We start from the raw sequence: 14,781 nt of genomic DNA on the forward strand, positions 1-14,781 counted from the left end.
GTTAAGGTCTTCGACTTGTGATCCGTTTCTAAGTCTGACTTGCTTTCTTTAGCTACTGTAGTAGAGCAGTAATATTTCTAGCGTTGGCTGAACATGGCTTACAGCAGTAGCTGACAGATATAGTCTCTTAATAGGTTAAATTTATGCTTTGTACTGCTTTCACCTGATATTAATAGTAGTCCTGATGAACGATTTAGGGACATGGCGCATCTTGAACATGTTCTTGTTAATTTCAGTTTGGAAAAAATGCACTCACCAGAAGCAGAAACTGGTCGTATCTGCAAAATGCGCAATGCAATAGCAATGTCTTGCTATGAGTCCTTACCTGTTACAGGAGGCGTTGTAGGACTTTTTAGCTCAGAAAAAGCTATCAATTCATCTTACATTTCTACTCCATCAATATTAGCAATGTTATCTTTACTAAGCTCTAAATATAGCTCTAATTAAATGCAAATTTTAAAATACATTTTAAAATAAATGCTATTCCATATATTGTAACTTTGTGGTATTTAGAATTTTTATCTGAGGATGCAAGGGAAAGTATTATACAAATGTGAAAGAGGCTTGTATTTTAATACAATTTTCGATCAAAAGAAAACCAAAATCCGTATGATATTACCGTCAATATCCCTTGATATCAACGTTCAGTTGAAAGATTTGAAGAAACTCTCAGACAAGCAACTGCAGTAGCAGAGAGTTTTGATTTGAACCGATGCTTGCAGCTCAATACTCCATTCGTCCTTGAAAGAAGCAAAGACAGGGATGTTTTGAGTGTCTCCATGATCCTCTTCTCAAGCCAAAAGAATGGTTTTATATGATCCTGATCCCACTAGAAAAAGGGTCAATTTCCGCCAGCACTGATGTCCCTTCAAACGTTTTACGTTAAGAACTCTGGACGTTTATACAGTGGAAGCCTGGTCCATTTCTTCTTCTGAACGAGACTATGGGAGTGAGTATTTTGATGTCGAACTGGGATTTAAATAAAGAGGAACACTAAACTACATTGGGCTACACGTGTGACAAAGCATTTGCTGTTCGACCTCTCGATAGCTCAGTTACTAGATCTTAAGACTGTAAACAAAAACAGTGGGCATTTCTTATGTCCCTGGTTTGAATCCAGCTCGAAGGATGGTGTTTTCTTGTTCCTTAATCAAAAAGTGAAAATTGCGAATTTGTCTTTCACTTTGATGTTCACCCGAAAGCTCAGTATACAAAGAAGTAGAGGCTCCTGTTCTGAATAATCCTCACGTCTGACTGTTTTGCTTAGACCTTTAAAATGTACACTGTGGACTGTTTGCTCTTCCTAACACAATTAAAAAGCCGCCGACAAACTTACCGATCGGGAGTTTAGTTCAGTGATAGCGCGCACTTAAGACGCTCCGTTTTCTATCGCCGGCATCTCTGTATTCTTTTTAAACGCGATATCTTTTATTCTTCGTGTGTGAATTTCAGGGAGACTCATAAACTCTTTGTCTGTTTTAAAGATACATTATTTTAAACCAGACATAATGAAAGACGTAGTAACTAGACACACGTACAAAACACATGAATAGTAGCGGCTCTGAACTGAATGTGGTGCTGTATGGGAACGCGATGCAAACGCCAATGGCACACTGGATAACGTGTCTGATTACGGATCAGAAGACTTTAGGTTTCTACTCCTTCCTGGTTCGTGAAGAAGCTTTTAAACCACGCTACTCAACACTGACATCGTAGTGTGTGCGGTCCTACACAACCTTACTATCGACTGGATGAGTCTTCTGTTCAATCTCCGATTCTTTCCGCACATTCCTGCTATTTCACCACCGTTATTGTAGGATAACAGCCAAAGACACGAGAAGATATACTATTCCGAACAAATGTCTTAAAAAATCACGTTAAAAAGGGTGACAATAAGTTTTTGTTTCTTTAACGTAACCTTACTTTAGCCTGTAAAGTTCACATTATTTTCTGTAGCCGCAAATCCCCAATATTTCTGCTGTCTCCCGAGAAACACAAGCGTGGAGTCAAATCATATTAAATAACACAACACATCTATTAATTTAACACCCAGATGTGACAGAACACATGTAAGACTTACACACAGCTTTTAATATGCTATAGTGAATTTGCAAGTGTCCTGGGGAGGGAAGAGAACTGATATTAAGGAAATACATATTTAAAGGGGATGTAACTGAATAATTTTTTAGCATTATTTATTGTGTTTTGACTCTATACTTGTGTTTCTCAGGAGACAGCAGAAATATTGATGTTTACATTTATTTTCACATTCCCGGTGATATTGACTTAGGTACTCAACTATTTACTCGTAGTTTGACTCGTGTCAAAAGTTGAAAATCTCTGCAAACATCAAGATGGCTAAGGACGTGGAAAGAAACTCAATCACATTTAGAGAAGGTAATGTTTAGATCGGATTAATTCGAAGTGTGTCTCTGCGTGCCTTTGATCTACCAACGTTGTGTTTAACTGAAGGACACCCTGAGTGTGGCATAGAAACTAACACATGTCGTATTTTTTCTACATTCACAGATTTTTGGCTAAAGTAAAAACAAATCGTTGTCATTTTCTTGCCAGCTGGCAGTAATTCTTTTGCATTGATAAGAAAGATGAGCACTTTATCTTTCGCAATGTGTGGATTTCTTGAAAAATAAGCTGTGCCAAAAAGGAAATGAACACTTCTTTTAAACATAATGCAGAAGCATGTTGTCTATATCAATAAACGGTGCGAGAAGACAGGAAGAAAGGCACCGCTGGGATTTGAACCCAGGATTTCCTGTTTATTAGACAGGAGCTTTAACCAACTAAGCCACAACGAGGGCGAAGCAGTACCCTTTTACAGCCAATTGCACACACTGCTCTGTCACATCTTCGTTCGGTGTGCGGTGAGCCTTCTCGCTGAGCATGTTGAGAAAGGATGTGAAATGGCTTTTATCCGGCAATTTCATTACCAAGGAGCTCAATATGCTTTTGATGATCTACAGGGTGTCCAGTGCAACACAGGCGATGGACTGCTAGGATTTGGAGCCAGGATTTCCCGTTAGCTAGACAGGTACTTTAACCAACTAAGCCACGGCGCCGTCAGAATTCTCCTCTTTTACTGCCACTTGGACACACCGCTCTGAGACACCTGCGTTCAGTAAGCGCTGAGTCGGCTGGCTGAGCACGTTCCCTCCTTTACATTCAATAGGAGTCCCGACACGAAGAGAAATGGCTTTTATTGTGCACTTTTCATGTCCAATGCGCTTGACATCTCCCAAGGGCGACAGAGTTCATTTACGACACTTTTCCTTTCTTTCTTTCTTCTTTCTGTACTCTTTGATGAAACAAAACGAGAAATCATGTAAGGGAAAATGTCTTTTTTCATGGAGAAAACATGCACCAGGAAATGTTGTGTTTAGAAGAAGTGAGTTAACATGAAAAGTGACCTAATTTACCGGAGCAAATGCTCACCTAGCAAGATCTGCTTTACTACTAGAGAGAAATAGAGTGAAAGACGTGATCATTTCACGCCGTTGTGGAACAAAACTCTTTTTTCTTGGAATTCTAAATCAATTAGAAATTCAGAGCGACACATAAAGGCTTTGTCTGCTTAAAAGTGATGATTTTTTAAAACTGATAAAAATGTAGAAAACACGTTTCTCACGTAGAAATTTAAGATGGGGGTGGGGTATTACTAGTAGCGGCGCTGAACTCACCATGGTGCAATTGAGTTACGTGACGGGCTAGTGGTTTAATGGATAACGCGTCTGATTTCGGTTTATAAGATTGTCGATTCGACTTCTACCGGGGTTGTGTGATTTAAATCAGGCTCCTCAGAAATATATGTCCGTTATGTAAATGAACCGCACCTGAAAGCAAACGTTGGGTCTGGGTTCCTTTCTTTCCTGCATGAAATAGCAAATCGTTACAAAAAAAACACCAACTAATGTCCAATAGTTAGTCATTTAAGTAAACATGAATATACTGTAAGGTCTTGGTACATGGGAGTGGATTTCAACCACAATTAAAAAAGGGCAAATTATAATTACAGGCTTCAGACACTTTTTCATACAAAAGTGACCAAACACTCCCTAACTTTCAGGTTTGCTTGAACCTGTAACAAAAAAGCGGTCTGAAACTTCCATTCTCTGATGTCACTTTCTCTAAAGTCAGACGTGATGTTTCGCAGACGTGCAGTGTGCCTTTTCTCTTGTCGTGTTCAAGATGAAACGCTGCATAAGCTCCTGACTGCGTGTTCTGTACTGTTCTGTTATTTCGTTCAGATTACCTATGTGGTGTACAGATAAAACTGAACAGCGTGGTGTAATTTCCGGGTTGGGCACCAGCAGCACCTGCAAACCCATCAGCTGACCTTGACGTGATTTGAACACGCAATCTTCTGAGCTGGCGTCAGACGCACTATCGTTGCGCCACGAAGTCACTCGCTATACATGCTTTTAATTCCCTCAAAGAGAAAAATCAGCGTCCCTGAAAAATATATATTTTTTTCATTCTCTCCTGTGTGGAGCGCCTCCGAGGGTCTCTTCTTCCCAGACCACAGATTATTCTTCCCGCCCGGCTCTCTCACAGAGACCAGACACACCGTCTCCACTAATGTGTTTACTACATCTATAGATCTGACCCCCTACAGCCCCGATATTCCTGGACAGGATATTTACCACCCTTTTATCATGAACTTCTCAACTTGACCTCTCCCAGGAGAAGCACAATTAACACAGAATCCTCTCTCCATTTAGTTGAGATCACCTTTGTGTCAGTGCAAATGTTTGTGAGCTGTCAATTAAATTTTAATATTGGTTGTACTGGTGTGCTGCTTGTCTGTGAAAAATTAATCTTCTGCTTCTTCATGCCGAATCATCTGCAAAGGTCGAGTTTATTCAATGTTTGCGCACAGCACTCCATCAGGAATATTTTGTCCTAGTTCAATAAGGACTTACTGCACGCATTCACAAACCTCACAAACCGATAAAACCGGTTTGCTGGTTAAAAGATTTTATTAAATGTGAAAAAAGGTCTGATTGTGAAAAGATCAAAATGTTAGTGAAAAAATCAGTAACATGAGGAAAAACAAACTGTGGGAGCCCCATGACTCCCCATGTCATGCTGTATTTCTCTCTCATTCTACTGGGAGTGGTGCCGTCGCTTCTGGATAAAGACTCTCAGTAGTCATTCCAGACAGGTCAGGTATGACTGTGCTTTGCCACAAGAACCTCAGAGATTGTAAGCTGGGTAGTTTCAGATCACTATTTTATTAAAGGTTCAAGCAAACCCGAATACCTTTGCAAGAGACATTTCAGAATCCCAGTTAAATCCAGTACGATTGCTGGATCCTTCGAATTCGACTGAACTATAGCACAGATCTGCAGTCCACCATTAGAATACTGTGGGTGTGTTGTATAAGCCATATCGCCCAAAATAGTTCTAAAACAGGAGATGTATCCTCGTTTAGGAATGTGGTATAAAGTGAAATGGTCTGGGAAGAGTCCTACGTTTGAACAGTTCAAAATAGACGTAAAGGAGTATTTACGGACTCTTTTGAAATGTAAGAACAAGCTGTGCGTACCTTATCTTTATTTACCTTGTGTAATCGTTTTTCATAAAGTGTAATTGTATTATAGCATGTGCCCCTGACGATTTTCTTAATATGTTATATGTGTTCTTGTTTGTATTGAATTTAATTTTGTTGTTCAAATAAAAATTAAAAAACATAACTTTTCAGATGTGGCTGCTGTAAAAATAAAATGGCATCAAAGGTGCTGTACGCAGAGGTCTGAAGCCTGCTCCACAGAAGAACTTTATCCAGAAGTGTTAAAGAAGTCAAGATCTCCCCATGAGAGGGGAAGCATCTCAGAAAAAAGCAGGTGCAGTCGTTTCCACGGTCATAATGCCACTAAGTCGGGTGACAAGAGCAAAAGCCACCCGGCTTTCTCCGAGCAAGTAATGAGACAAAGAGGCCTACTATGACAGGTAGCATGGCTGAGTGGTCTAAGACACTGGGTCGAGGCATAAGTCTGTTTTGGGGTGTGAGTTCAAATCCCACTGCTGCTAGCTGCTTTTGTTGGGACTCCTCTTCATCTGACTTCAAATGAAAGAGAAGGAATTGCTTTTTGACAATCTTAGGGCAATGGATGTTAAGTTTCTGCAGCTGAAAACACAGGCAAAACTGCTCCATGTGAGTCTTGAACTCACAAGCTCGGCATTACTCCGCCGTGTACTGCTGTATAAGTACCGCGCTTACTGGAAGGTTGCAGAACCTTGGAGAGAACTGTGCTGGAAATCGAAATTACAGATTTCATTATCTGCACATTTAATAACTAGGAGAGATAACTCCTTCGGGTTCTAAAGCTCAGAAGTGCACTTTAAGAAGTCTTTGCTTTTGTGAGATGGATCTCCGAGGTGCACCTTTTTTCTTATTACTAAAGATACCTCTACATTGTGAATTATTTGAAGACCTAGAAAAAGGAACGTGGCATTAGTTGAAATAAGCACCGAATGGTTAGAATTCAACCTACATACTTGCACAGGTCACTCGGCCACGGACAAGAATGATCAGCTACCACCACTATTATTATTGTTATTATTATTCAACCAGTTGGGGAACAACACAGTCGAACAATCCCACTGTTCTTATTGCAAGAAAAATAACATGAGACCACTGTAAGAGGAAGAGTGTTGTAATTCTTTGAACAATGGATGTCTATTTTTCACTCTTATGGGCAACCCTGTGGTATTTCTTTTTCTCTTCGGTGTTGTGCACAGGCAAGTTCTGCAGCGATATTTGCCGCAGACATTTCTCCGCAGCTCCGTATTAAATCCGTTCTCAACTGCAATGGACAGAAGATTGTCACTTCTCTACTACAGCAGCATCAGTAAAAGACCCTCTGAAAACAGTAAAGCACTAAAGCACTGCAAAACTGAATTCGGAAGAAACATATTAGGGATTTTGAGTGATGTCCGCATACAAGCAGTCCAGTACAGACACTGAAGTCTTTGAATATCGACTCTCTATTTTGCGCTGCCTTTTCCTTGGAGTAAAACTATTCAACTGGAAGAATGTTTATCACAGGTTTAAAACTTGCCGTTGCTATTTGGAGAAATCCACAACCTCGTGTTTTCACATGCTTTAAAAGTACACCCATACACACAGAAAAAAATAACGACACTGCTAATGATTTTTACAGAGCCAAATCACAGTTGACCTTTCTGAGCCAATTGATAAAGCCGACCCAGTGAGTAGTATAGCAGAACATCAAAGAGCGTTCAACTTTCTAACTACCGCAACCACAGGAACAACAGCAAGAAGCGAATCAATTTCCCATTAAATGGTGTTGTTGTTTGAGGTATGCGTTGTAAACACATGCACTAAATCCCAATCTCTTCTAAATTTGGACAAAGTATTTCTGATGGAGCACTGTGCGCAAAGATTAAATAAACTGTACTCCTACCGACAATTGAGCGTGAAAAAGCAGAGCGTTCAAGTTTCACTGACAAAAACGCTGCCACACAAAAGCCACACAAAAGCACTATTAAATGGAATTGACGGCACACTACGATTCGCACGGACTCAAAAGTTGTTCCCTGCATAATGAGCAATCCAATGAGCATTTCTGTTGAGAAGAAAACTAAAGCTTTTTTCTGCCTTGATATTAAGCTTACAAAGACAATCGTGAAAAACCTAGCTCAGTGAGCAAGGCTTTAACACAGAAAGACCTGGTAGTGGTAGGATTCAAACCCACACCTCTGAAGAGACTGGAGCCTAAAACGCACCACTCAGCCACACTACCATTGATGAGACCCTCCATCCTCACATTACTTGGTCGGAGAACGCCGGGTGGCTTCAGCTCTTCTTGTCCGACGTGTGGAAACGACTGTACCATCGTTTTCTGAGATGCTTCCTGTCACTTGGTGAAATCTCGACTTCTTTGGCAGCTCTGAATATAGTTCTTCTTTGGAGCAGGCTTCAGACCTTTTATTTAATGTATAAAGGAGGGCACATTCCGAAATGTGTAATTCCTGTTTTAGAAATGCTCTGCTCTGACACATGTCAGTGTGGGGAGTGGGCAGGTAGAGAGCTTTTACAAATGCTCATGATGTTTCTCACTTGGTGTTACCTGCGGTATTATCTCTCTCTGAGCCTTTGGAAAGAGTGGCTCCAGTGTGAGGTAACTTTTTGAACAGCCGGTCTCCTTGTCTTACAAAACAAGAAAAAAAAATCAACTGGGAAACTGCCTAGTGGACATTTTGTCGTCTTCTTCTGACCTGTATTTGATGCGATTCTCTGAAAACGTGGCACATTATATCTGTGCTACCTGAATGGAGGGTGACTGTACTCATAAGGATCATAGATTCGATGACAAGCATCTAAAAATGAGCATGAGAAAATGACATCATGCTATACGGTTGAATGGCACAAGTTCTCCTGTTCCCTCCACAGAAAATGTGTGTTTTAAAGGAAGTGTCATGTTATTTTTTTGCCAGACAATGCCATGCCATAAGAACAGCGTGGTTGTTTAAATTAATTGGTCTGAAATTGGTTTAAACTGAAGGGAAATAACAACAAAAAAAGAAGTGCTTCTTAACACAGAGATAGTTGGAGATATTTGGCAGCAGTGGGATTCCAACTCACACCCCCAAAGAGACTGGAGCTTTAATCCACCTCTTTAGAGCGCTCGGCTGCATTAGCCTCGACTGCCTCATACCTCACACTGGCTCAGAGAAAACTGGGTGGCTTGTAAAGGCTGGTAGGAGAGGAAACGAATAAATGCTATAAAGGAAAGAGCACTATCAGTAGGGTGCATCACAAGGTATGCAGGGTATGCAGGGCTACAGGTTGATTTCACAATGCCACATTTAATTAAATAAAGGAGAAACCGCAAGGAAAACAATATGTTTTAATAAATCTTCTTCTGGATTTATATTTCGGTCTTTCACCTTTGAATGCATAGCTTGGCCTTAAATCTTTACTCGATTACAGGCAGCCCAAACAGTTCTTAAGGCAGAAATCGAAGCCTATTAGCCTTTCTGCTAATAATGTGTAAGTGTTCACGAAGGATTTCCCTGCAGATCATGTGCCCCCAAACCGGTTTCTCCATTTTCCTCTTCCTGTCATTGTCAGCGAGCACAACAAGACGGGAAAAATGCAAGTCAGGGAAAAGGTACCAGCTGTCAAGAGTGGGATTTGAACCCACACCTCTATTCAGAAACCAGAACACCCAAGCAATGGAAAAACAGGAGTCCTTGAGTCTGGCGCTTTAGACCACTCGGCCATCCTGACGAGCTGCATAGGTTGGTCTGTTAATAGCACCAGTAGTTCACAAAAGTGAGAAATGCTTTGCTGGAGAAGCACCACGTTGCCTGTTGTTGCCTAAACGGATCGCGGAAATCAAATATTCGGATCGATTCAGAGTGTGCTTTACAACCTTTGTGTAATATTTTGAATTGTTTTTAAAAAAGTGTGTACCGTGTACTATGTTTAGGACTAGTTAGTGTGGTAGAATATGGAGATCATCTCCAGCTCTGAGCTCAACCGCAACAAGACATCTTGTTGAACAAAGTCAGAGCCCAGCTGAACGTGTGCTCAGTGTGGTGTTCAGGACTCAGGAGTATTGTTGTGGTTCTAATTTGGACGAACTGCAGGGGCTCTGAATCAGAACATTTCAATTTATCTGTTCAGTAAGTTAAAATGCAGGACACGTTAAAATAGGATTATTACTTTGTCTCTGTCCCGTTTGTATATAACTGAATGTACCTTACATTTTTAAGGACACATATCTACTAATGCGATACTCATTGCAAATAGTCCCAAAACAAGCACGTCCGGCAGCTGCGGGGTTGAAGGTGAACATGTATCGTATTCTAATGGCTTCTATTTCCATTGATGAATGAGACAGATTCACAAGGAGATCCTTCACACGATTAAGCGAACACATTGCCTTTTCTGTCTGATGTAGAGGCTACATTTGTGTCAGCAGTGCTATACAGGTAAGTCGAATACACTTTCAGGGGCTGCATCTGTAACGCTAAGAGGATTGTTAGAGCACAGTTACATTCATCCACCCAATTTATTCTTTGATCATCTAAGTGGATTTTTTTTACTTTCGCACACGATTACATTCACCCACACAACATATAATCTCTGAATGTCAAATGGCTCAATAACCCCGTTTTCCCCTGGTAACCACCAGTGTACAGTCCCGTACCATTCAAAAATAAAACAGATATACTCAATTGATATATTCAATAAACAAATATAAAAAGATATTGTGAAGAAGAGAACTCTTATTCTTCATATAGATCCAGGTTTACACAATTAACTTAATGCATACTCGAAGTGCCTGAAGTCTTGCTCTGCTGTTTTAAATATACATCCAAAGCATTTAGTTGTGTTAACTACCAAATTATTTGAACTAATTTAACGTCATATTCAGGAAATTCAGAGAAAGTCTTCAGACTTGTCGTGGCTGTTGAAGAAGCCATCTGTTGAATCTCACCCGGGATTTCTTGAGAGGTCGTTCAGCGAGTGAGTCCTCCTTCTGCACTCCGCACTGAGCTGAAAGCTGCACGAACTCCTCACTGCATGTCATGTACTGTTGCAAGTGCGCGCGTCTAGATGTGGAGCACAGCGACAAGAACACCTTGAACTTTTTCCATAAGTGAAGGAAAATTCAAAAGAGCATGAAAAGTATGGATCGTATGAAATATCCATGGTACAATTCGAGAAAAAACTGAAGGACTAAACAATGACTTTTGATGATTACAAGAGATTCAAGAAACACAACCATCCACACACGGGCTTGGATCCTGAACGCTTAAGTTAAGAGACAAAGTGAAGGATATGAACTGTAAATTCTCTTCACGTCTTACAGTTTGTGAAATAAAACAATTTCTTACTTTCTTAATAATTTCTTACTGCTGATAGACGATTTATTGCATTTTAACAAAATCACAATTACAAACATTTTGGGTTAAACTGTTATTCACATACTTAACAGAGAGAAATGTTAGTGTTTTCAGGTGTGTGACCCCATTTCTCAAAAAATAAAAAACAAAAGTTATATGAATTGAATTTTCATTTTTAGGCTTGTATAGTCTTCTTAATATTTCGGTTAAATCTTTTCTTCTGTAGTTATTTCAGTTGATATTAATATTAGTCCTGATTTACAATTTTTGTACATGGTTCATCTTAAATAATTTTGTAATTAGTTTCAGTTTTGGAAAATCACACCCAGGAGCTACCAAAACTGGTAATGTTCACATAATGTGTAATACAATAGCAGCATTTTGGGTGGAAAACAAAGAGTATTTCCTGGGATGAATCCTAACACTTCATAGGCGGCGTTCGAGGACTTCTCGCTTCAGATTAAGCTGTCAATACATCATAGATTTCTACTCAATCAGTATCAGCAGTGTTATCGCTACCAAACGCTAAATATAGACCCTAACAATACTTCGTAGAATTTTCGTAAGAAAACCCAGAATTCTACTGAAGCAATCAAATTTATGCTTTTCTTTTCGATCGAGAAGAGAATCATTATGAAACTCAAAACATGCCTGTCTTTTCCTTTTTTCGATGAAAAATGGATTATTGAGGTGTAAAGATGGGTTCAAAACCAAAATCATCTGCTATTGCTGCTGTTTCTTTGATAGTTTCTTCAAATCCTTCAACTGATCATCGATATCGAGGAATAATATTATACAAATTGTGGTTTTCTGTTAATTGCTAATTTTATTGTAATTACATCTTCGTTTACAGATGTCTTGCATGTATCACTAGGTGCGGAGTGGAGTCCTGCCTGAAGCCATGTCGCAGGCGGTGGCTCCCCGTGCTCTGTGTGTGCATCGTGTCCACTCGGGGGCTTTTCCACGATCTGTGTGAGGAGGGACAGGTGTGTCCAGTAGCTTGTCGAGCGGAAGCCTGGGGCGGCGGAGAGCTGTGATCGTGCAGACCTTGAGGAGTCACCTCTTTGTCTGCTTTTCCGCCCCCCCTCCGCCCAGGCTCTGGTCCAAAGTGGCCCGGCAACCCCTCACACCTGCACGTGTCACAACCTAAGGTGTGGTCATGAGACACCCGTGGGGTGTTGTTCTGTTCTTGCTAATTGTTTCCTGCCCGTCGCAGGCAGGAGTCCATGCGAGGAAGTTGCGCTGGACAGAGCTCAGAGGGCGCAGCTGGGTGGCTTTCCTTCTGAGTGACGTTCCCGCAACACTCTCCCGCTCCTCCTGTTGTGCTCATGCCGCAACACAGGAAGGCTGGAGCAGGTGGCTGTGGGCTGCGCGCGCAGCCGAAAAAAGGTCAGTTGGGACAGCGTTAGACTGAAGATTATGAGGTCCCTGGTTCGATCCCAATGTATTTCCGGTGCCTTCATGCACTCTTGCGCCAAACGCACGTTCCTTCTGTACGCGGAGCCGATCATTTGCAATTGGGCTGTGCCGACAGAGCAAGACGAGCTTTGTCGGCTCAAAAGCAGCGCAGGACCTGCAAGAACAACAGAAAGATTAGCATCCAGCGGGGGCCTCTTTGTGAGCCCAAGATCTCATCAAGAATCGGCTCCAGCAACAGGGCTGGGCGCATTGTTCCATACTCCGACCACTCTCGGTGTAAACAGGTCCTTCCTGGTCTCTGCTTGAAATGCACTTTCCTGCGTTTGCTTTGGTGTAACTGGCTTCCCCTGCATGGGCGAATGTGAAGAAGATCCTTAGTAAGTCATTGAAGAAAACCGAGAAGAGGTCGGAGTGGCCTCTGTCGTTCATCAACGATCCAGTCAGGCAGTACTCCTCTGTAAAGCGCCGTTCGTTCACATCGATTGCCTTTTTTTTGCCTTCATTCGTGCAAGTAGTAAAAGCAGACGCCCCTATTCTGCCGTGACCCGGATTCAAACCGGGGTTGTTGCGGCCACAACACAAAGTACTGACCACTGTACGATCACAGCGAGTTACCAATACACACGTGGCAGGGCGGAAAAGGCTGTGCTCTCTTCGTGTGACATAATTCTAGCGGTTAGGATTCCTGGTTTTCGCCCGGGTTCGACTCCCGGTAGGGGAACGTGTCAGTTTTGCCTCCTGCTTTCCAAAAGATCAGCACCGTGTACGAAGGAGCCGCATTAAAACTACTCGAACGTGCAAAACGTGCGAGAAGAGGGGGCGCTTGTTTCCAACCGAAGACTTCTCGCGTGTGAGACGAGCTGATCATCGCTGCAGGAGGTGGTAGGGTTACTCTGGTAGACAGGGCTGACCTCCGGCAATAGGATTTATACTCTCCAAGATGATATTTGCACTTTCTGGAGAGGCGATTTTCTCCACTTCAGTAGCCCGATTTGGTCGATTGCGTGGAGAGGGCTGTAGAATGTGGCGCCGCCTTTCCTGCTCCGTCCATGACAGGCGTGCTGGTCTCTGGAGAGAGATCACGGTCCATCAGCGCACTCCAATAAAGGCACTGGAAGCAGCTGAATCGCATTGGCGAAGCTCAGCACTGGGCCGCTGGGCATGATTTCCCACCGTTCCCGTAGTGTAGTGGTTATCACGTTCGCCTCACACACGAAAGGTCCCCGGTTTGAAACCGGGTGGAAACAGACCGGTGCCTTTTGTCGCCACGCACACTGTTTGGGGATTCGCCTAGCGCTGTGATCGAACAGACCCACTCACCTCTTAGTGTGGCGGGATCTGCACAGTGCATGTCGCAGCGCTTCCTCCTTTCACCTCAATGCGCGTCCTGATGTACCCCGGTCTCCCGCGTGACAGGTGGGGATACTCACCACTATACTAACGAGGAAGACATCGCTCTCTCCGACCCCCGGCATCGTGTCCCGACCCACTGTGCTGGAAGCCGACGCGTTCTGTGATTCCTTTACGGAGCAGAAATGACAACCGAGGAGCCGAGAGATCATTTCAGCATTTCGCGTCTGAACGGAAAACACAAACGACCAACTCGGAATGACTTGCCTTTGACGCTTATCAAAGCGTTCTTTGTGCATCGAACAGACCCACTCACCATGTCGCAGGGCTTCCTGCTTTCACTTCAATGTGCTTCCTGATGTCGAGTCATGTGCCGTGCGGAGGCTCTGAAAGCGAGAGCAATGAAAAGGTGCACGACGCTGTGAAAGAAAACAGAGAAGTGAAAGGCAGTCCTTTCTCTAAGGAGGTAAAAGAAAAGCTACTCCCCGGTGGGGAATCAAACCCCAGTCTCCCGCGTGACAGGCGGGGATACTTGCCACTATACTAATGTAGAATTTGGGCATTTAAGGGGACAATTATTAATTGTAGCCGTAAATCACGAAATTGATTCTTTTAATGGCCTTAGAATCCAACCATGCGATATAACTCAAACAACGCACACACACGGGTACTAATACACGAGGATACATTTATTAATACATAAAATATGCATATAAACCTAACAGATCTTATCGAGAGGGTTATCAGAATACAAAAGGTATATATTCATTCAGTTACAAAGAGTTACATATATCAAGAGGACATAAGTTCAGTATATCATTCATTTAGACTGTTTCGTAATTGAACTTGGTTACAACTTCTACATTAGATACTCAAAACAAGTACATAACTCTTAGGAATTAAATTGATATCAACTGGTTGGGATAACAATTGAATTCTTGAGCTGTAATGCTTTGAAGTTGAATACTCATCCAATCTCTGGGGATTCAGATCTCCTGCGGGCTCTCTGGCTCCGTGCCAGGCTGTGCTGTGCTGCTTGCGACGGTGCGCTGCTGATGCTCACTGACCGGCTAGTTAGTGTTGGCTTTAACTAGCAAAGTTTGTGCACTGGAG

General features: G+C 42.2%; 1 non-coding gene across 1 annotated transcript; it reads right to left on the reverse strand.

Moving 5' to 3' along the window:
- Positions 1-9,163: 9,163 nt before the first annotated feature.
- Positions 9,164-9,274, reverse strand: trnal-caa (transfer RNA leucine (anticodon CAA)). The gene is made up of 2 exons: positions 9,237-9,274; positions 9,164-9,209 (listed from the first exon to the last, which is right to left on the reverse strand). It is a non-coding gene; the product is annotated as a tRNA-Leu (tRNA).
- Positions 9,275-14,781: the final 5,507 nt, after the last annotated feature.

This window comes from Atractosteus spatula (assembly GCF_055471065.1).
Source record: "Atractosteus spatula isolate fAtrSpa1 chromosome 10 unlocalized genomic scaffold, fAtrSpa1.hap1 SUPER_10_unloc_15, whole genome shotgun sequence".
Classification (NCBI taxonomy): domain Eukaryota; kingdom Metazoa; phylum Chordata; class Actinopteri; order Semionotiformes; family Lepisosteidae; genus Atractosteus; species Atractosteus spatula.